This window comes from Macrotis lagotis, chromosome 4 (assembly GCF_037893015.1).
Source record: "Macrotis lagotis isolate mMagLag1 chromosome 4, bilby.v1.9.chrom.fasta, whole genome shotgun sequence".
Classification (NCBI taxonomy): Eukaryota; Metazoa; Chordata; class Mammalia; order Peramelemorphia; family Peramelidae; genus Macrotis; species Macrotis lagotis.
Genome location: NC_133661.1, coordinates 13,178,724 through 13,202,844, shown reverse-complemented (window position 1 = coordinate 13,202,844; position 24,121 = coordinate 13,178,724). Strand labels below are relative to the sequence as shown.

The 24,121-nt window shown below is 43.5% G+C and overlaps 1 long non-coding RNA gene across 1 annotated transcript; it reads left to right on the top strand.

Moving 5' to 3' along the window:
• Nucleotides 1-6,256: 6,256 nt before the first annotated feature.
• LOC141520618 (uncharacterized) lies at nucleotides 6,257-23,933 on the top strand. The gene is made up of 3 exons (XR_012477681.1): nucleotides 6,257-6,299; nucleotides 21,129-22,068; nucleotides 22,190-23,933. It is a non-coding gene; the product is annotated as an uncharacterized LOC141520618 (long non-coding RNA).
• Nucleotides 23,934-24,121: the final 188 nt, after the last annotated feature.

The following is a 24,121-nucleotide window of genomic DNA, read 5'->3' as shown; positions in this document are numbered from 1 at the left end:
GAGAGAGAGAGACAAAAGGCAGTAATACAGACAGAAACATAGTCAGAGAGAGACAGAGACAGAGACAGAGACAGCAACATAAAATGTAGCAAAAGAGACAGAGGCAGAAACAGAGAGATAAAGACAGAGGGAAAGGGAGACACAGAGATAAAGACAGGGACAGAAACAGAGAAAGAGTCTCAGAGACAATGAGGAGGGGGTAAAGGGAGCAATGGGAGCAGAAGAGCCATATCCCCCAGGGCCCAGAGCTAAAAGGTCCCAGAGGACATCCAACCCTCCCTTCTCCTCTTGTTTGACTCTGGCAAAAGCTAAGGACTGGAAAGATGAAGGAACTTGCAGAAAAGTCTCTGCCCAGATTTGAACCAAGGTCTTTTCAGACCAAATACAGATTGTTTCCCTTCTACTATCATAAGACTCAATTTTAGTCCTGCCACAAAAAAAGAAAGGACCTGGTTCACTTACCTTGGAACATCTGATGTCATCTGAGTTTTAATGAGGGTCTAATCTTAAGAAATTCCCTAAGGTGAACCTCAAATGACCTCCTAAGAATTCCTGGCATCTGAGTGGGCCAAACTCCTTTCAACTCCAAGCTCCTTGGATGAGCCAAAGCCTGGCTGGCCTAAGAGAAGGGGAAGGTGGACCCTGATCCCCTAGAACACTCCGAGTTCTGAATACAGACAAAGCTTGATTGACTATAGTGATCAGGAACATCCAGGACCCTAAGAAACTGAATTGGCAGAGAGATGATGGATTCCTGCCTCTCTCCCAGTGTGGATGTGGGCAATGAGCCTCATCAGTCTCCAAAGGTTTCACCCATGGGAGCTACTCTATCTTGTTATCAGGATAATAACAAAATCATTTCACATCAGAGCATGGGGCAGAGACCTCTAGACATCTTTAGGGCAGTAAGAAATCATAAGGTCTTAAAATTCAGACCTGGAAGGGACCTCAGTGGCTATTTCAGTTCTCACTCTCTATTTTACAGATGAAGAAACTGAGGCCCGCAAAAGTGACTTCCCTGAGGTGACACAGGTGACTGAAATGGGATTTGAATCTAAATTCTGATTTCAGAGGCTCCATCAAAATAAATTTAAAAAGCAATTTTAACAATTTAAATAAACAATTAGAAATATATAAATCATCATGTACATGTTATGACTATATCAATAACCTACCAATCACCAAAGTTTAGTTAAAAATTGAAATTACCTATTTATCATGATCATAAAGATCACTCAAACCAAAACTAAGTGGAAAATGTCTATACTGTTTAATACCCCTTTCCTGAAAGTGTTAATATTGAATAGAATTAGTGAACTGTGTGGCCTGGCAAATAGCGAGCCAGTGGGCTCAGAACCATAAGAATTCAAACCTTGCTTAGAAATATTCTACTTGCATGACCCTGGATAAGTCATTTGACCATTTAATGCTTCCAAACAGCAAACTAATATAAATTAGAGAGGAATGAATAATCTAAATTGGAACAAAAAATTTGCATATCGGTGAAGTGCCAGAACTGGACAAGATACCTGCCACACAAATAATAGACATATACGTGTATCGATATTTTTTATAGCTTATATACATATTTTGTAGATTAAATTTTAAAGGTTACATTTTGTTAGGCTATGATACATTGTTGTTAGGCTATGTTACGTTGCTGTTTCCTTATGACATAATATATCATTAAAATAAATCATATGATACTGTATTCAGCACTTGGGCTACAAACAAATTTCAATTCCTACAATGCACTTCTTTTTTTATTTTATTTTATTTATATTTTTAATTTATGGAATAGAAACAAGCATTTCCATAACCTAGTGCAAGAAAAAGATGGTTGTACATAAATAAGACTACAAATCAAACATCTCTGAAAATCTGAACATGCCAATCGCCATGAGTAGGATGCTTTCTTTTTAGACACGCTCCTACTATTGCATACTTGCTACGCACATTAAAAGCTCCAGTCCCTGGTTGAATTTTCCCCGAAGCATTCCTTAGATTCTTAGATCCTTTTGGATGTCGATGTCATACTCTGCCCTCACTGGACACATGGAAATCGAGATATAATTAGGCCTCCTAGATTACAATAGTTGAAGAATTTGCCCTGATCTGTTGCCTGGTGGCAAATCCCAACGCTATATTTTGCTCCTAGTAACAAATATCTGGGGAAATATTTGGGATGGAATTGCTTCCCAAAACAAAGTTTCGTAGAGGATTGCTTCCTATTCTGTGGTCTGAAAATAGCCTACGGATCCTTTCAGACTATTTTCATTTTCTTGTCAGGTGTCCAGAGAAAGTTTGAAGTGGCCCTGGTGGTCTGTCCCTTTGGGGAGTGCCGCCCAAGCATGAGCTGTGAGATCATGGAACTGAGCGTGGATCTTATTAGAACTTCGGTCCTACAGGTCTATTTGGCTCTTAGCATGAGAATGCATCCCTGAAATCTACACATCAGTGCGGTCAATCGCTATTTATTATTTTATTGTTATCTAGCGTTGTCTTCTTAGCATTTCTGACAGACAGTGCTGGGGAAAGCCGCTCCTTTAGAGGGTGTTTCCCCTTTTATGGTTCATATTTACTATTCTTACTAGTATTTTTGTTACTCTCCCCCTGGTTTTCTTTGATGTGGGAAAATCTCAGTGAAAAATACCAATTTCTCCAGAGAGGCACTTGCCCTCCAGCTTATTATCTTAGAGAATTGCATGTGGCCATAGGGAGCTGCCAAGGGGCATATCTCTGTATGGAGCAGAAGCAGGAGAACCCAGGTTTTCTTCCCCCATGGGCTCTCTATCCTCTACAATAAGGACAAGGGACAGCCACATTGTGCCTCTCAGCTTATAAAAGGCTTTACCTCTATGACAAATCGAACTGTCATAGACAATAAAATGTTGACCTTAGTATCTGAAAGAGCTGAGTTTGAATGCTGCTTTAGCTACTCATCAATTGTGTGACCCTGGACACGTCATATCACCTCTGCCTCAGTTTCCTCATCTGTACAAAAGAGGAGAGTAGCAGTTATCTACCTTCAGCATAGAGTTGTTGAGAGACTCAAATGATATTTATATATGTATATTTAGATACACATCTACATAATTCTTTCCCAATCTTAAAAGCCTATATGAATATTGTCATTACTGTCATTTCTCATTACCTTTTCTCGAAGGTAGACTGTGTCTATATCTTCATATTTCTTTCAAAAGCACCTCATTAGACCTATTACCCTTTGCCTCCCACAGACAGCCTCTTTGAGTCCCTTGACCTACTGCCCCAAAGACACATAGTTCTGGGCAATAATTAAATTTGCCCTGTTCCTTTAAGTGTTCTGGTCTCCCCCACCCACCCCAATTCCAGCCATTGCCCTGCCCATAGATCATACCTGTCAAATTGTTTAAACTCTAATGAGTCAGAATGGGGCAGGAAAAACATTCCCCTCAGTTCTAGTGTAAGTCAGAGAGGAAATTGAGAGATACTCCAGTAACTGGCTAAACAGCCAACTATGTGATGAACAGACGTTAATGGGAACGAAGGGCAATCACTGCCTAGAATGCAGGTTCCCGCCCCACATGGGAGAATGCTGGGGGAGGCGGTAGGCATCTACAAGGTCAGTTACTTCCCTTCCAAATTGGTTCTAGTAGGAAAAAAGTCTCTTCTGTGAGAAGGGGGAGGGGGCAGCCCTTCGGCAGCTACCATCACCTGGGTGGCATCCCCCCAAGTTGAGGTGCAACTGGGAGGCCAGAGGCCTTTCTCATGTCCTCTCTGGCCCCCCAGCACAATCCCCTTGGTCAATCCTGGGAAATGGTTAGGAGAGTCTGGGAGGGGCCCAGCCCAGACAACAGAACAGTAATTAAAAAAATGTGATGGGACCCAGGCTGGGAGAGGAGAGCAGCTGCTGGGTGACCTCTGGGGAAGTGCCTGCCCAAGGAGATAGGCCGATCGTTTCCAGCTGCTGAGATCATCTGGGCAGCCTCAGCAGAGCTGGGGGCAGGGGCGAGAAGATTCAGCAGCAGAGCCTATGGTGGGGGGAGAAGAGAGGGGATGCCTAGGCAGCTCCTCTTCTCAACCTGGGTCATCAAGAATGGAGAAAGAATAACACTGCGTTCTTCCAGTGTGGGAAAGGTCTCTGTGATGGGGGCACCAAGACCATCAGTGAAGGGAGATCCCAAGATCTTTAAAGGACAGACCTGCCTCCAACTCACTGGAATGGGTTTATCCAGGCTCCCCCCCCCCCTTTTCCTAGGATTCTGGACTTGAGGTGGGAATCATTTGTCCTTTCAGAGGCAGGACAGCTATCAAACCTCAGTCTAGAATGATCTCTGCTACTCTCACCTCTTCATTGAATAGGCAGACCCAGAGGCAAAGGTGTCCAAAGTGGAACCTCTGTTTCCAATTCCAATCCCCTTTGATGTTGTAGGAGCACTGGCTGCAGGGTGACCTCGGGCAGTCATTTTAACCCCTGGCTTCAGTCTCCTCATCTGTCAAATGAAGGGGTCAGACCAGATGGTTTCTGGGGCCCCTTCCTGTTAAAGATCTTATAGCTGCTTCACCTCCCCAAGGTCTCTTCGCCCCTTGTTCCCTACTGCCTGTCTCCCAGGGACCCAGAACCTGAGTTAGGGCAAAGCAAAGGTGATGAAGATGCATCAATGGTGGCAAGAGTGGCAGATAACAATGATGGGGATGGGGGGGGTGACAAAGTAGGTGGGGAGAAGTGATCCTCTGCCTTTTAAAGGTCATAGGAACCCTTCAAATTTTCCGGAATAAACTAGAAGCAGTCAAATTTCCAAGGCTGACTTCCACTCCTTTGAGCCCCAAACTCAGACCCAGAGTGAGTCAGACAAACAGAAGGCAAAGCGTAAGGTAAGATGGGAGGAGAGTGAGCCTAATGGAATATTCAATATCCTGTGGAAAGCATTTTCTGCTCAGAGCTCCCAGCAGCTAAAAGCCAGTAATGGGCTTGGGAGCCTGGACTTCCTCTCCCTAATGTCCACAGGAGCCTTAGAGATGGAGCCGATCGATCGAGCGATGGCACGCCTCCTCCGGTGCAGGAGCAGGAGTAGACTGGGCAGAAGCTTCCTAGCCGGGGCTGCCACCTGCCCTCCACACTCCCAAACCCCCTGCAACTTTGGACGGGCACAGTTTCCCCTCTCTGACCGTTTGACAGGCTGCTTAGTTTTGTGTGCATGCTAACAGGAAGAAGGAAGGGAGATTGATGGAGCTGCCCCCCCCCCCCAAAGGACCGTGGTTTTGGGATGGGGGCAGATCGGCCCCAAAGGGACAAATGCTTCCTGGATCGGGTCCTGGGGTCCATCCGAAAAGTTCGAAGCTCAGTCAGTCCCACAAAGAAGGGATAAGTCAATGGGGCAGCTACCCCTTTGCCATGGGGTGTCACTGAAATGACATTAAGCTTCCACCCCGCGAGGTCCCAGGAGCTGGGTGTTTTTGAGCAATCATCTCCCAAGTGAGTCTTTTTCATACAGGAAGGAGAAAACACACACACACACACACACACACACACACACACACACACACACCTGCCAGGTAGCCCCAGCTCCGTCCCTCACCCCGCCTCGGCACCCCTTTTCTCAGCACTCTTATCCCAGCCAGAAGAATGACTTCATCCACGCTCTCCCAAGAATCCGTTTGACCGATGAGGAAACGGAGACCAGAGAAGCGCCAGAAACTTGCCCAAGGTCACACAGCTAAGGGGAGGCAGATCCAGGCAGGGAACCGAGAGTTTTCGCTTTGCACTCTGAAACTTGGGCCAGGGCGGCCAGCTCTGGCCCCGGACGTTCCCTCTGGCCGGACTCCTTCTCTCTCGGTCCCCCCCAACGCCTGCCCGCCTTCCCCTGAAGCCCGACCCTTGGTGCCCCGCTCGTTCTCCGGCCGCTTCCCCGCTGGCTGTCACCACTGAGCATGCTCAGTTGACAAAGCTGATAGATTTGGGGGGGTTGGTTTTTTTTGGGGGGGGGTCCCGAGTCCTTCAGAAGCAGGGCGGGGCCTCGGGGCCTCTGGGCCCGGGCGGACCAGGGCCGCAGCCACCCCGGCCTGGGCGGGGGCTGCCGCCCGCAACTTCCTGGGAGCCCCAGCAAACTTTTTCCACGCTCTTTCGCCCCATCCCGGGCCCGAGTTCCGCCCAAGGGGAAGGGGGGCAGCCGGGCCGGAGCCGGGCCGGAGGGCAGAGGCGCCCTCGCCCCCCCCCCGGCCCCTCCCCGGCCCCCCGGGGCCGGCCTCCGCGCCCGGGCTTACCTCTCGGACTTGGTGAACTTGCGGAAGGCCTGGCGCAGGTCGTGGAAGGAGCGGTAGGTCTGCGGCTCGGCCGAGATGCCCTGCGCGCGGGTGGTGCGGGGGCCCATGTGGCTGGAGGGCGCGGGCAGCACGGACTGGCATTTGTGCAGCTTGCGCCGCAGCTCCTGCAGCTCCTCGTCCTTGGCCGCCAGCCGCTGCTCCAGCTCCTGGATGCGCCGCTCCTTCAGCAGCAGGACCTTGGCGAAGTCCTCCTCCAGCTCGCTCATCCTGGGGCCGGAGCGCGCCGCCGGCCGGGAGGCTGGGCTGAGGCTGGGCTGGGGCTGAGGCTGGGCTGGGGCTGGGGCTGGGCTGGGGCTGGGCTGGGGCTGGGCTGGGGCTGAGGCTGAGGCTGGGCTGAGGCTGGGCTGAGGCTGAGGCTGGGCTGGGCTGAGCTGGGCTGAGGCGGCCGTCCGCCCGTCCGCTCCCCGCCGCCGCCCCGCGCCCGTCCGCACCGCTCCCCGCGCCCGCCGCCGCCCGTCGGACCCCGAGCCCGGCCAGCAGCGCTGACTGCTAAGCCCGGCAGCCTCCCGGGACCAGGTGATTAGCTTTCATTGAGAAACCAATTAGAGCCGCCCCGGGTCCCCTGGGACCCTCCGCCCCCCAATCACTCCTGGAGCGCACGGTGGCCAGGCGGCTCCAGAGCCCGCCCCCCCTCCCCGGCTGGCCGCCCGCCCGCCCGCCTGCCCCACTGTGGGCTCGGAGGCGCGGCCGCCCCCCCCCCGGCCTGGAGGGTACCAAGGGGAGGGGGGGCACAGAGTTGGGGCGGGGGGATGGGACTTGATGCCACTTGATCCTGGAAATAGCAGCGATGACCATGTGATTCGGTGGGTGACGCAGCTCCCTGTAACCGGAGCCCGAGACTTGGTGGAGGGGGTGGGGGGTTGTCCCCCTTCAGCATTTCATAAATATTAAACTGCCTTCAGATAATGACCTGCAGGAGCCCGGCTGCGCGGCCCCCCACCCCAAGCCTGCCCTGCTCCAGGGAGGTGGGGAGTGGCCAAGAGTTGACTTGGCTCCGAGGAGTTGGGCTCCCATGGGGTGTGAGGGTGGGAGAGTGGGGGTGGGGGGTGGGAGAGTGAGTGTGTCGGTGCGTGAGGGTGTGAAAGTGCGAGTCCGGGAATGAGTGGGGGGGAGTCTGGGAGTGGGGGAGTCTATGAGAGTGTGAGAGACGTGAGGGTGTGTAAGAGATGGGAGAGTGGGTGAGTGTGTGAATGGGTGGGTGATGGAGTAGGTAGATCCGTGAGAGTGGGGAAGTCTGTGTGAGTGAGTGTGTAAGAGATGTGGGAGTGGGTGCATGTGTAAATGGGTGGGTGAGAGTGAGTGGGTGTCCAAGTGTGCGAGTCGGTGAGAGTGGGGAAGTCTGTGTGAGTGAGTCTGTGAGAGTGGGGAAGTCTCCGAGAGTGAGTATGTGTGTGACAGCAAGGGAGACAGTCAATCCATAAAGGCTCTGAGCACCCTCGGGCCCATGCTCAGAGATGGGTGGGTTCCTCCTGAGGAGGCAGACTGGGCCATGGCCAGACTCCTCTGGGTGGGAGATAAGTAGCTGGTGTTAGCTGCCCTGCCCATGGAGGCACCCATGCCTCCTAGACCTGCCCGTTGGCTGCTTACCCACAGGCCTTTGGACCAGCTACTGAGCTCCTCTGATCCCAGTTCTGGATGTTCCCTTTCTGGACCAGTGGTCCATCTCCCAAAATGCACCAGGAGTATTGGAAACAGAGGTCCCAAAACAGGGCCTCCCAACTTCACATTTCTTGGCCTCCAACACCCACTCTGGGTTCAGGGCTACAAAAACAAGGCTTGCCTTCATGGGGATTCCACTCCCTCTGCCACACACACACACACACACACACACACACACACACACACACACACACACACAAGTCTCTTCTTGGCCCCAAGGGATGATCCTGCTGAAAAAGGAAACTTCTCATTGCAACCTAGACTCAATTCCTCAGAGCCTTCCAAACACCGGAGAAGACTCCTTTCCACTGGAGGAGTCTTTTTTTATTCTTAATACAAAATTTTTCAGCTGGGTTTTGAATTCCCATGAGATGAGTAGAGAGCCGGAGCTTCAACCAACTTCTCCACTCTGCCTCATTCTCTAGAGAACATTCTCATAACAGAAGTGGGATTTGAACCCAGCTCCCAGAATTGGAAAGCCCTTGTGCTCTTTCTACCATGCTCCATTGCTTCTCCATCTTATGTGTCTAGGGAGAAGTGGGGGAGGGGAAAACAATTGCCTTTAGTCACTACTTTTTTTAAGTTTGGGATTCTCTAAAATACATTGGTTATTACAGAAACAGAATAATAGAAACGAGACTGATTCTGAATACAATGCTAGAGCTCAAAACACCTTCACCCAACTTCTCCCCCTGCCTCATTATCTGGATCAATTACAGTAACCGATGTGGGATTTGAACCCAGCTCTCAGAATTGGAAAATCTTTGTACTCTTTCTACTGTGCTCTGCTGCTTCTCCATCTTATGTGTCTATTGGGAAGGGCCAGGGAGAAATTGTTTATGGGGCGGGGGGGGGGGGAAGCTTTCCTTCAGTCACTGCAGTTTATTTAAGTTTTAGGATTTTTTAAACCACATTAATTGATTATAGAAACATAACTCATAATCGAAACATTATTTATTTTGAATATAGGAGATTTAGAGCTAAAAAGCACCTTCAACTAACTTCTCTCCCCCCCTCATTATTTAGATAACGTTCTAGTAACAGATGTGGGATTTGAACCCAGTTCTCAGAATTGGAAAGTCATTGTTCTCTTTCTATTGTGCTCCATTGCTTCTCCATCTTCTGTGTCTATTGGGGAGGGCTGGGGTAGGGGGGGGAAGTTGTTTATAAGGGAAAAAAGGATTTCTTTCAGTCATGACATTTGTAAATTTTAGGATTTTGTAAACTACATTGGTTGATTATAGAAATATGACATAGTGGAAACATTATTTGTTCTGGATACAGTAGATTCAGAGGGGAAAAGCACCTTCCACCAGCTTCTCCACCCTGCCTCAGTATCTAGATGACATCCTAGGATCAGAAGTTCTAAACTCTCAGAATTAAAGTCATTGTGCTCTTTCCACTGTGCTCCATTGACTTCTGTGTGTATTGGGGAGGAGTGCATGTGTAAGAAAGCATTCATGAGAAATTTATAATTTAGAAGAAAAAAGTTTATTCTGTAGAAGGAAAAACAGAATTTCCTTCAGTCATTTCTCTTTTAAGTTTTGGGATTTTTTAGAGTACATTGTCTGATTATAAAAACATAAGCCCTAGCTGCAATTTCAAGTCACATAGTACCTTACAGTTTGCGATGGCTTTCGCGTTCCAGAGGTTTTGTCTGCTCATATTGTGGTGGACATTCCTTAGTCCATAGGGCTTGGATTAGACAGCTGCGAACTTCCCTTCCAATTCTCAAGTCTCATGACTAAGTCTCCTGGGAGTCTTTGAACAGGAAACTCTTATCATTCCCATTTCTTATCGATAAGGAATTGAAGAAGACTTACATGTTAAGGACTTTATTCAGGAGCCACTCAGCTAGGGAATATCCCAGGGGGGCTTTGGATTCAGGTCTTCCTGACTCTAAGGATGGCCCACTAGTCAACACTAGGGTCTCAAGGACAAGCTTATTCCCAAGTTGGGGAGGGGGCAGTCACACCCTTTCATTGATAAAGGGGGAGATCTCTATTCTGGAAATATCTCCCCTCTTTGCACAGGTTTCTTCCCATTTGGTGATCGTTTTAAACTTTATTTACTTTTTTTACATCTGAAACTTTCAGCACCAACAGATGCTCACCTCTGTCTTCCCCCCCCCCTTTTATTTATCAAACTGTTTTTCTTTCTTCCCTTTATCCAGATTCCATTTCTTGGCTTCCTGATCTGGAACATTCAACCTTGTCCTAATGCCTTTTGAGAACACCCAAACTAATTGACATTTTATAAGTAGTACAGAAGAAAAGACCTTTCATCACATCTGAAAACCTAAGCAGAGGTGTAGCTTTATTTGTGGAAGAGGTGGGAAGGGTTGTAAAATCTCTAGTCATCAGAAAGACGACACAGGCAGCTCATTTTTCCAACCTGGGGATAGCTGAAACAGCAGATGATTCAAATCTTGCCTGCCTCTCAGAAATGTTTTCCAAAGGACCCCCCAAAGTCCTTCATTCCAGCACTGTTTTATATAAGATGAAACATTTTTTGCATGACTCAAGTTGAATTCTCTATCTAACATCTGCTGACAGTCAACCTTATTTATGGACTAGAGGGAATTCAAATCCTAAGGGACTTTGAAGAGGGATAAAAAAGAAATTTTATTTGGGTGCCTTCAGTCAAGTCACTTCTAATTTTTTTTACAGAAAGGGAAACTGAGACCAAAAGAAAGGAAGGGACTCAAATCTCTAAGTTCGCTTCTAATTCTAAATTATGACAATACGGTTGTTCACTGCAAAGATAGGTTTAAAGTCAGAATCTGGGTTCAAATTTTACCTTGGACACAATGTGACTTGAACAAATAATTTATATTTGCTGATATTTTGTTTTCTCCTCTCTAAAATGGGAAGTGGGGTGAGTCAATGTTTAAGATAAGGTTTTGCCCTGATTCGATGAAAGTGAGAAATAAAATAAACGAAGTTGTGTTTCCTTAAACTTCAGGTTTTCAAATCCAGATACTAAGTACATTTGGAGACTCCATTGAAAAGTGAGAGCTGTGTCTGCTGCTTTGGTTGGTTTTATCACTTTTTCCTTCTTGTTTCTTATTTGTATTTGTTATTTTATTATTGTCATTATTTAACACAAGACTCCAAAATAGAAAAGAAATCAATGAAATCTTCCTCTCTTTTAAACTAGTTCTTAGGCTAGAGAAGGGCACCACCTAGTGTATGAACAGGAACACAAATCACTTCCTCCAGAGTCCTGTGAGAGAATGGTTGCTTTTAACTGGGGGGGATCTTGTGGTAGAGGCCCTTTGATAGGAATCAGCTGGAAGGAAAAGGCAGCCAGATCCTCCATGCGGAAAGATGGGCTGAAGCACCATCAGGACATCTCTTATCCTTCTGCCATTTTGCATCTTTTAGTCAAAGGATGGAGTACACTTTATCTGGGCAGTGATCGTGTTTGGTGACTCCCCACCATTCTAACTTTTGTCTTTCTAGATTGAAGCAGCTTGTAGGTCATGATGAGAGCCTGGGACCCCTTCTGGGATGATTTTTGATCCAGTGATATCTATTCTAGGAAATCCTATACACTGATGCCCCTCTGTGTTCAGTGAACCACCAAGGTAAAGAAGGGGAACACTGGATGGTACCTTCCTCTTTCCCCTATCCTGTCAAAACAATTGGCTACATATCATGTGAGCCCATTGTGGGCAGGGACTCTGTTTGCTTTGGAGCTTTGGTAGCTGATACATAATTGATGCCAGATGCTGATAATCCATGATTCATAAAGACCTAATGATTAATTGATGTGCCATCAACCAAACCCAGATTCACCTCCTGCCTTTGACATTTTCGCTTGGTGACTGAAGGAAAGTTATTTCATCTCTTTGAGTTTCCTCCCCTGTATCACAGTGATTTAAAAAAAAAGTAGCTTGTAGTTTGGACTTTATAGGGTTATTGGCTGGCTCGGCATTTAGTGGCACTGTGGGGATCCTGGGGAGAAAAATCAGAAAAGAGCAAGCAATCTCTGTTTTCAAGAAACATCTTCTTTGGGAGAGGAAGGAGTGAATAATATGTCCATCAGTCAATAAATACCAAATTATCATTATTATGATCATACATTCCTACATACACACACAGTGTAAATTTCTGGGTTGGGTGAGCACAACGACTCCATAAGGTTGTGTAAGGGGTGGGGGGATATCTGAACTCAGTCTCGGGTCAGACATGATGTGCCAAGAAGTCAAGGGTTTCTAAGTGCAACTCTATGGATGCTGATGACTAAATAGGGTACCCCAACATCTTGGGGCAGCTTTTTCAAACTCTACTAAGACTTTCGGGACACACTGACTAGAACAGGATTGGTCCTGTTATGGATGCAATTATGTGGACAGGCAATCAGCGAACATTTATCAACTAGGAGCCAGGCACTGGACCAAGGGTGGGAGATACAAGGGGAAGGAATGAAACAATCCCTAAACACAAGGGAAAGATGAGAAGTCTGGCTCTGAAGTCATATAGCCTACATGTAAAGAGGATAAATGCAAACATATACAAAGCAGTTACATACAAGGTAATGGGTGGGAGGAGGAGGGCGGTCCTGAAAATGCTTCAGGCATATTTCTTGAGTTAATTAAAAAAGAGGGAAGAGCTCCACGAGTCAGAAAGGAAGAATGTGTATTCCAGTCATAAAGGAGGTGGTAATATTTGCCTGTTTGTCTCTGGAAGCATGTATCTATGTGTGCATGTGCATCGGATCTCCAGATCATACTTTAGGGCTCACAGAGCTCCTATATTAGCTTACCTGGTTTTTCATGACTATTCTGAAGTATTCTCCCCATTGCATAAATAAAGAAACACACTCAAATGAATTGACTTAACCCACAGGTACATGTTTTCTATGGGTCAGAGGTAAGGAGTTTCAATCTAGGTCTACCAGGACTCCAGAGTAAGTGTTCTTTCTACCCATTACAGTTTGCCAATCAGAAGGAAGACCTCAGCCTCCTCTTGATAAGTCACAACAGCCACAAGGAAAGAGGCAGATTTCGGTTCAATATCAGAAAAGATTTCCTAACAAATACAGCAAAGTCTAATGGGCTCCTCTAGAAGTGAAGAGATTTCTCCTCATTGAGGGGGCTTCAATCAGAAGCTTGAATTAGAGTTGCAAGGGATTTTGGATGGCATCTAATCCAACCTCAGTTAACAGATGAGGAAACTGAGGCCAAGGGAAGTTTGGTGATTGGTCATTTGTCAGCCAGGTGGTAGAATGGTTCTTATCCTGGTTGGGGTTCCAACAGTTTCTGAGTTCCCTTCCAGTGCCAAAAGTCTCCAAAATACATAATAAAACCATTTACAGTGACACTGTGGAGAGACAGAACTCCTTTCTATAGACACTTCTACCTTTTCGGATTCCCCAGTTCCACTGATGTCGACTCACTTATTGATATTAATTGTGCATTTATCTATGTCAGTGTCACAACTGGGTAGAGAACAAGGGCCAGCATACTCATCTTGGACTCACTGAACTCAAGTACAGAGAGAGAGAGATAGAGAGAGAGAGAGAGAGAGAGAGAGAACAGAAACTTCCTGAGGGCAGGGCCTGTCTTACTTTTGTCCTTTTCTTCCCAGTAAAGGGTTCATAGACAGTACTTGCTTAAGAAATGCTTATTGCTGGTGACTCAATGTCTGTTTGGGGTTCTCTTGCTGCTATATAGATATGCCTTTTCATATTTATTCTGTTTTAAGCATCTAAAGCATGGCGACATGAAGGCTTGGTAATTTATCATGTTGTGGAATTGAAGTAGAACAGGGAGAGGAAAGCTAGCTCACCCTTGGATTGAGTTTGGGGCTTTGTTTCATTGGAAAGGGGAAAGGACAGACTCTGTTGATCCAGGAGCAGGGGCAGGTGGGTGATTAGCCTGGTACTAAATCTAGAGATTCCTGGGAGGGCTGTTTGAGCAGCAGAGCTGATGATCAGGGTCAAGGGAGTACAGTCTGAGAGGGAATAATCAGATTTGGTTGAGCTCTTCCAAGGGAGGAGACTCGAAGATGTGAGGGTGGTGAAACAAAAATAGCCCATCCCACCCTTTCCTTGGGCTGGATGAGGAGGCTCTTTGCATTTCTCTCTCCCCTTTTTCGGGAAGGGGGAGTTTCAGTTTTCATTAAAGCTATTAATATAATGTGACTTGTAAGCCATTTCCAAATAACTTGACCTCTGAGAACGAGGAAGCTTGGAGAGTCGGAAAGTTGACCCCTTTTGTGAAAGTTGCAATTAAAAACTCTCTATTCTTAAACACCAAGACTGGGCTGTGCTTATGTTGAACTGTTTCAAATTTACTCCTCCTCTTGAATGCCTAACTTTCCTATTTCTGCTATTATCCTTCAGATCATTACTTTTCTGTACTTGGAGGTCATTTCCCACCTCCATGCCTTTGTACATACAGTACTATCCTGTTGGCCTGGAATGTTCAACTTGTTTGTATGAAAATACTGAACTTCCTTCCAGGCTCAGCTCACTTACAGACTTGGTTGTTTCTTCTCGTTGTGTCTGCCTTCTTAAATTAGATTTAATTCTGTAAATTAAAATTTACTATTAAAATTAAAACTTACTATTACTATTAAAATTAAAAATTACTATTAAAATCTATTGAGGCCAAGAATTGGGGGGGGGGGGGTTGTTTGTCTCCTCAGAGGTAACTCAGTAACTATTAAATAAATGTTTAAATTGGATAAAACAAAAGTTAGGCAGAAAATGACCAGAGTCACTGTGACTTTTTTGATTTCAAAACATTGGAATGACATAAGTACAAGGTGATAACCTTGTAAATTAAAGAGCTGGAAGGCATGTTAATGGCCATTTAGTCAACACTCTCATTTTACCATTAAGGAAACCAAGATCAAGGCAGGTTAAGTAACTTACCCAAGATTATACCAGTAACAAGAAGAGATTTGAACTCATTTCCTCTTGCTCTGAGCTCCTCTATAAGACTACCTCATGTGTGAGTTGAGTCCATTACTCTAGAGACATCCAGAGGAGGAATCCTCTTTCAGAGATACTGATTGCAAATTTAATGAATAGGTTGTTTTCCTCCAAAACAAATGAAACCTTGCCCCTCTTCTGGGGAATAATAAACACTCCAGTTTTCATAGGTAATGATTCAAAATGAACTCATTGATTAAATTAGGAGATCAGTATTAAATCTAGGCCTATTCCAATCACATTAATAAAAACAGTATTAAACAAGATACACTCAATTTGTATGCTAAAGTAATATAATAAAAAATGAATAGTTGTTACAAAAGATATTTCTTTGGGGTTAAAAATGCTTTAGTTTGATGCTAGTAGGAAAAAAAATCTTTCCATTCTATCTTTTTTTTGTCAATACAATCATCTTTTTTATTATGCTACATGATAGAAATGCTTGTTTCATTTCATAAAAATAAAATAAATAAAACCTAAAAACTTTCTTGTCTTTTTTCACTACATTAAACTGGACAGCAGGGAGAAGGGGGAAAAAGTAGAGAATGAAAAAGAGAAAAAAAATATTGGATTAGATGGGCTTAGTATCTTTCATCATGTTTTCAAGATTTTAATCTAATAAGAGAAGATGAACTTAGAGACATTATTCAGGCAACCACTATAAGAATCAGCTAGACATGGAGCCAAGAATACTTTAACATCAGGAGACAATACCAGTATGGTTTTGTTCATTCCTTTCAAAAACCTGTGGTTCCTTCAGACATGGTGCTTCTCTTCACTGATACAGGGTGTAGCCCCCTGTGCATGTAGGAACAATCTTTGAAAATAGTTGCGGCTAAAAAATGTGCACCTCTGCAGCTGCCCTGGTAAGGACCCGCCGTAGTTAACAGGTATAGAAATTACTATACCTCAATACTTCTAGTCTGGGATCCAGAGCCTCCACGGTCCAGTTGGGTCTGACTGGCCTTGTGTTCTGTGGGCACAGCTTTCCTGAGCCAGGGCCCCCCAAATGGGGCACTCATACAAGACTTCAGAATAACTCACATTTCTGTAGTCCTTTAAAGACTACAAAGCATTTTACCTTTATCTCAATGGAGAGATGAATGTGGCTAGCAGAAGGTTGCAAGATGGTCCACACGTGGAATTCTGGGGGAGCAGCAGCCTAAAGGCTTTGAGGGAGTCAGGACCGGGAAGGAATCACAGTTTCAGAGCTCAACAAACCTTGGAAAACACCCCTCATTTTTCAGATAAGGAAACTGAGCCTATTGCCCATGGTAAAACAGGTAGAGGAGTTGAGACTTCTCTACTAAGTCATATGAGGAATGTGAAGAGCAACTGATGAGCAGCCCATGAACTTCATTGGTATTCAAGTTGTGTCAAGAAAAAGGAGAAGAAGGGCATTGAGTATCAGGAAGAGAAAAGTCGTGCTCCCAGGGTGAGGATCCAGCGAGAAAAGTGAGACAATTGCTATTTGAAGGAACTCACTTCCAATGAGTAGAGACAACGTGTATGGGCCAGTGGTGGCCAAAGGAGAAAATTTGGGAAGTTACAGGGATGAGCAGTATACTCTCATGTCATGAGGCGGGCACCCTCTCTAAAATTGATGGTAAGACTACTGTGCTTGAGATTCCTAGAGGAACAGATGGAAAGTGATGAGGATGTAAGGTCAGGGGTGCATGTAGACAGAAGCAGGGAGATGGCAAGATGGCCTGGGAGAGAGGGTGGGAAGTTGGATGTGAAAGTGCAATATAGACTAGTGGGGGGGGGGCTATCAAGAAACACAGTTGGCTATTTTGCTCTCTCCTTATCCAAGGGGGGGTTCCAAAGAGGAGTGGATTAATTTAAGGATAGAAAGGCCTGGCCAAAAGTTACACAGTATATAGGTAGGCATGGATGGGTGATGACCTGTGTTGGAGGAAGATACTTCGACATGGTTAAGATTATAATCTGTATCTAAGTAGAATCTTGTGTGTCTGTGTGTCTGTGTGTCTGTGTGTGTATATATATGTGTGTGTGTATGTGTGTGTGTCCATACAATTATCCTTACATAAGAACTTTAAGTTTATATATATGTGTGTGAGTGTGTGTGTGTATCCGTACAATTATCCTTGCACAAGAACTTCAAGTTTATATATATATGTGTGTGTGTGTGTGTGTGTGTGTGTGTTTGTGTGTGTGTATGTGTGTATGTGTGTGTGTATCCATACAATTATCCTTGCACAAGAACATCAAGTTTATATATACATATATATACATACATATATATATATATGATTAATTCAAGAGTCTCTTTACAAAATTCATCCTGAAAACCTCAGCATTTCATGGAGGTAACCCAGAACTGCTTAAGCTGGTGCCATCCATTACAAGGTCTGGCATTTCCATAGCCCAGAAAGACTTTGAATCTGGACTTGAGGCAGGCTTCAGAACATCGGTCAGACAAATTGGAAGTAGCTTATCCCCAAAGACTTGGTCATCAGGAAAAGGCTAGTGGGGGGGGGGGGTTTCCTCCCCCCCACCCCACCCCGAGCCTGGTGACTCATGCTTTTCTAGGGTTTGGAGGGTTATTGCCTTCACCGATTCAGGTTGCAGCCTCTCCTCCTCCTTGGAGCCAGCCTTCCTAAGGGCGGGGTATAATAAAAGTGCCATCCCTGATTGATTTCCCTATAAATGACTATCCTAGGAGAGGACAAAGTGCTGCCTGAGAACAATAAATACTCTGCCATGGCCCCAGTCAAGTGTGACTTCATGGCAGCATCTCCCCTCATTTTATGGGCTCTCAGAATGAGCAGCCCAGATTATTGTCCGTTCCCCAGAGTAATAAGACTGAGATCACCAGCGAAGACACTCTTTAATAGCAATATCGTATGATCAGGCCATTCTATAAATTCAAGCCCTGGTACTACATTCAAATGACTTTCCCAGGGTCACAGAGTCAATGGCAAAGGTGGAATCTGAACCCAAGACTTCAGGTCTCCAAGGCCAGTAGTATATCCACTGGGGCATTCTGGAAAGTGTATCAAGTCTAATATCTGGACATGGATTCATGAAGCCCTGAGATCACATCTCATTGCTGATACTTAACTAACTCTGTGACTATGGACAAAATCCCTGAAGCTCTGTGGGACTTGGGCAATCCCCAGAGCCATAAATGGACTCCCTTTTTGGCAGAGTGAGTTCCTGTATAATAAGAAAATAATTGACTTTTCACGATTTTGTTTACATTGAAAAATAAGCAATTGGTAAGACAAGATCCATACAAAAAAGAACTAAAAGGAATAGATGAAGAATCACAAATCAGATGGTGTAAACTGGATATATTGCTCCTGAGAAGACTGGGAAATAGGGGTGGCTAGAGGGAAGTTTGACTAAACAGTGAACACTTCACGGAGATGCATATTGACCCTGGCTCTAAGAGAGATCCTGGACATGAATCAAGAGAAAGTGTGTAAGAAGTTCACCAGTTGGAAAAAGGGGTCCAAAAGCTTATGAAAGAAAATAATGGCTGAAAACTAGATCTGAATGATGAGAAACCAATGACTCCAAAGGACACCAAAAATCAGAAGACAAAATCAGAAGAATGAAGGCACTTGGGTAAATGGACTCCCGTAGACACAGAGGTGCCAGCCACCTGAGGCAGTTGTCGACAAATGGAAGCACCGGTGCTGATTGGGAAACAGCAGAGGTTTTTTGAAGACATACATGAGGATGCAGCTGATGAAGGACCTCAGACACCAAGATACAAAGTCGAGACGGGCTAGCTTTGGTCAGACGTGGTCCTGGGCTCTTTGGAAATTTTGGACCACTTGAAGGGTGAAAAAATAAAAATGATTCCTGTAAAGATTCAGAATAAAGCAGGGAGAGAAATATATGATCAATGTAAACATTTGGCAATCCTATTCCATAGGATGGGTCAAGTGAATAGTATAAATTCTTTCAACATTTTCTTCTTTGGTATATGAAAGATCCTGACCCAGGTAAAGACCTGGAAAACACAGAGAAGTAGATGAACAATGTATAAACATTCGTCAACCCTATCCATAGGTTAGGTCGAGTGAATAGTATAGGTTCTTTAAAACAAAAACCATTTTCTTCTTGTATGATATGTGAAAGATCCTGAACTAGGTCAAAATTCAGAATAAAGCAAGAAGAGAGGTATAGGAACAAGGCAAACATCTGTCAAGCCTATTCCATAGGATAGGACAAGTGAATGGTATGGATTCTTTAAATAAACATTTTCTTCTTGTTTGGCATGTGAAAGATCCTGAACTAGGCAAAGTAGGGAGTTGAGGGACAGGATTGGAGAAATGAATGTGAGAATGACTGTCATCAATATTACAGATTAGGAAAAAAATCTTTCTTTTTCTGAGTTTTGGTTTGCTTATCCATAGTACAGAGGGGTCAGGCTAGAAGACTTCTAAGGCTCCCTCCTTCTGTCTCAAAATCCTTCATGGCTCACTGTATTAAAGACCTCATCAGCTGCCCTAGGTTTAGGATTCATGTATGTGAATGGATTCTACAATCACTATAACTGACCCTAAGCTTTAGCCTGAACTTGTCAAATATCACTAATTGTGGTCTGTTTCAGAATGTCCCTCGATGACATCTCTAATGCAATATATTCAAAACAGAAATAATTCGCTATATTAACTGAACTTTTCCATTTCTCTCACTCCCTCTATCTCATCTGATGCCTCTACAGCATCTCTTCCATCTGTCCCCTTATCTGAACCTATGAGGCCACTACTTTAGTAAAGACCTCTATCACCTATTGCTTAAATGATAAATTCAATGAGAAGTCTCCCAATTCTACTCTGTAATTCTTGCCTATCCTTTGTTATCTTTTTTTTTAGGTTTTTACAAGGCAAAGGGGGTTAAGTGGCTTGCCCAAGGCCACCCAGCTAGGTCATTATTAAGTGTCTCAGGTCGGATTTGAACTCAGGTCCTCTTGACTCCAGGGCCAGTGCTCTATCTACTGCACCACCTAGCTGCCCCGCCTTTGTTATCTCATACTTAGAACCAATTGACAAGAACTTATAGAAGGCAAGACTCATAGCTGCCCAAGTCATCTTTCTAAGGCAAAAAATGTCATTATATCATTCTACTTACTTTCAAAACCTTCAAGGACTCCTTTCTTCTAAGGCTAAAATGCAAATTTCTCAGCTTGGCATTTGAGGCTTTCAACAAGTGTTTTTGAGTCTTATTTTCACAAATTGAATCCAAGTCACTGATGAATGTCAAAATGATGAATGTTTTCCTGTTTTTCTATATTTATACAGACACCTACATGTATCCTTTAATGATACTGCAGTCAAACTCCCTACCAGGGATTAACCAAAGAAACATGGGAAAGGTCTGTGAACTTGGTGGAGGGGAAATTACATTTTGATTTTCATGAATCTCTAACTGAAATTGAACATTTTCTTCAATTAATTAAAAATTTTATTCTGGGAAGAGGTTCCTAGGACCAGCAGTTCATGATAAAAAAAAAAGTTATATACCTACAAACATACACATATCTAGCTATATGTAAATGTAGATACATTATCATACAGAAATTGAAGCCACAATTATCTGCTATGGACATTTATTCTGAATTAATTGAAACCAATAGGGAATGTATCTAATTCCTTTCTGTTTTCAAAAGTCACAGAAATTGCCCTCATTTTATATATAAATATATATATATATATATGTTTATATATACATTTTATATATATGCCTGCATATATAATATATAAATTACAAGCTATTATTTAATGGTAGTTACCATGAGGTATCTCTGGTTGGTTCACTCTCAAATCATCCTGTATTTTCTTAACTCTTTGTTTATGATTCTGCTCAAGTCTACTCAGGGGAGATCTTGACGTACAGGGACTGGTTTTTGTCTTGGCATCCCTAGTGCCTAGAAGATGCAAGAAAATGTTTCTTGGGGGCAGATTAATGATGCAGTTTTCAAAAGGAAAGTAAATTTGATAATGTGACTTTACCATAATTCTCTTTATTCCCCAATCTCCCTGTCTAAAGGGAAAAATATACAGGAGGGAGAGAAAAGAAAGGGAATAAGCATATAAAGCACTTCTACTATTCTAAGCACTTTGTTAAGCATTTTAAAAATGATTTTTATCCTATTTTATTTTATTTATATTTATATTATTTTATTTAATCCTCACAACAACCCTGCAAAGTAGATGTTATTATTATCTCTTATTTTATAGTGGAAGAAGCTGAAACAAACACTAATAAGTGATTTGCCCAATATCACTTGGCTAAGAAGATTTGAATTCAAGTCTTCCTCATTCCATCCCTCAAAACTCTATCCACTGAAAGTCTGGAAAGATTTGCATGAACTGATGCTGAGTGAGATGAGCAGAACCAGAAAAACACTGCACACCCTAACAGCAACATGGGGGCGATGATCAACCTTGATGGACTTGCTCATTCCATCAGTGCAACAACCAGGGACAATTTGGGGCTGTCTGTGATGGAACAAAGACCAAAGACTATTACCGTCAAATCAGAAAAGATAAGTGTTATATTATTATCATTATTATGTAAATTTATTATCTCATACTTTATTTTTCTTCCTTAAGGATGTGATGTCTCTGTCATTGCATTCAACTGAGATGAATGTATAACATGAAACCAATGTAAACACTAACAGAATGCCTTCTGTGGGGGTGGGGGGAGAGAAGCAAGAATGGGGAAAAATTGTAAAACTCAAAATAAAATCTTTCTTTAAAAAAAACTCTATCCACTGAGATACCACCTCCCAAGGAAAAATCTTATTTTTCAGCAGGAAGATTGGGGTAGAAAAGTTCAGTTAAGACCCCATACCAAGGACTCTGTTGCTTTCTAGTAAGAAAGGGTCAGATGATTTAGGCAAAACACAAATTATATACATTATTTTCTGTGTCACTGTACCCTAGCCAGAGCAGTCTAATGTTTATGAAAAAAAGAGTAAGGAAATGATTGGTAGCTAAGCCTCTGGGAATCTTGCATTATCTCAGCTGGGGCTTCCTCCTACTGTCTTCTTTAATATTCTTTTGTGTGATCATAATAGCAGCATCTTTTCATGTGCAATGTTTGTGTTCTCCAGAGAGAAATGGGGTGACACCATGAAGACCTGGGTTCAAATTCTGCCTGACACTTGGCTGTGTAAGTAGTTAAACTTTCTGGCCCTTAATTTCCTCATCTGCAAGCTAAAGGTTTATCATTGACCTTTGAGATCTCTTCCAGCTCTAACTTTCTGATATTGTGGCATTTTTTGGTACCCTAGCCCTGTTCTGTTCTGGGAACTGAATACATAGACTACTAAGAAGAAGGGACCCAAGTGACAGCAACGCACCCATCCTATAGCCTCAGGCTCAGAGGGAAATGCCCAAGCTTATTGCCCACCAGGGAAAGTGGACCATTGATGGGAAGCTTCATGAAAGACTATGAAACAATCTCCTACATACTTTTCTCTCTGATCTAAAGTCATTTATAAAAGATTGGGAAACCAGAGTTGATGAGATAGAAGAAGCTACTGCCATACTTGAACGTGTAAATTATCATTCAGTGACGAGATCTCTCATTTAATAACTTCTTTAGATTGCATTGAGAAAAAAAAAGAATGTGATCAAGCTTAGAAAAATCTGTTTCTCATTTCCTTAAGATATTGGCATCATCTGTTTGCTTTTTGACCATGACTTCCAGGGCTCTTCTTTTCTTAAGTATGATTTATATAGGGGGAAAAGAGGTTCAGTACTTGGAATTTCACCTAATTCCCTTAAATAAACCCTTTTACTTTAAACCAAGATAAATAATGAATGGCTTGATAAGGGATTCCTTTTGTAATTATCAAAGAGATTAACATGAAGAGATAACGCCATCATTTATTGTTTCCATAATGTAGCCTCAGATCTAATGACCTCACCTAATGGATGGGTGCTTGGATTATTTAGTAGTGAGTTAATGTATAAGACTGATCCGCAAACAGACAGAGCAGATACATTAACATCAGATCTCACGAAGGCAGAGTCCCAGCTATTTCTGAGAGTTGCACTAATGTACATTTTGGTAGTTAGAGTTCTTGCTTTTTATAGTTCAATGTTGTTATTCTTTAGAAAAACCATCTTGTTTTCTCTAAAACTCACCTAAGAGAAAAGTCAATAGAACCAACCTCTAAAGATGAGGCAATCCCCCAGGGACATGGATTGTCTCTGTATACAGACAGTTGAGTGGCTAGCCCTTGGCAGCAGGGAATGGAAAACCAAAATATCCATGTGGGTGCAGGCTGGTCGAGGATGGCAGGCCCTAACATGGTGGACTCGTGCCAAATGCCCCTGGAGATTCAGAGTCAAGTAGACTTATTTGACAGCTAGGGATGATTTGTTTCCAAGACTGGCCAGCGCAAAACTTTGGAACTCATCTTAATCACAAGAGTTGAGGCCGAAAAGAGGAAATATGGCATAACAGAAAAAAGTGCAATTTGAATCCTGTTACAGCCTTTGTGATGGTGAGAAAGTCAGGTATATTTTTTTAGACCAAAAGGCTTGGATCATATGAATTCTGAGGTCTTTTCCTTAGGAAATCCTGAATCCTGGGATCCCTATCAAGATAAGAAAAAGAATACTTATGTACCCTAAAATCTCTGATCCTTAACAATCTATACTTGGGCCCTTTCCCCATCCTTCATGCAATGGTATTTATATTACAAACCAGTATATTAGATTTGTTCAAAAAGATGTTTAGTCCATCTTGATTTTGATGGCAGAATGTTTTACAACAAAAAGACTAAAAAAATCCCAGGAATCCTCGTTCCCACAGAAAGTTGTGGCATTGTGTAATCTAACCATTGTGAGGTTTTTTTGCTGTTCTCACTCATAGCATTCTAGTTTCTATTGCCCTTCTCTCTCAATGTTTTTGTACTAGTTCCCATTCCTCTGTAATTTCCTCCTAACACCTCCCTTTGAAAAGCCCTATTTTCTTTTTTTATTGATATTTTATTTTTCCAAATACATGTTATGAGAGTTTTTCAACATTCATCCATATGCATATATCTTTATCTATACAGATATATAAAATTACAAAATTTCCTTCCACTCTCCTTTCCCACCCCCCCCTCCCCTCAGTGGCAAAGTCAGGTTAGTTTTGTACATACACATTTGTGCTAAACATTTATAAATTAGTCATTTTCAGTATGAGGAATTAGGATTAAGGGAAAGAA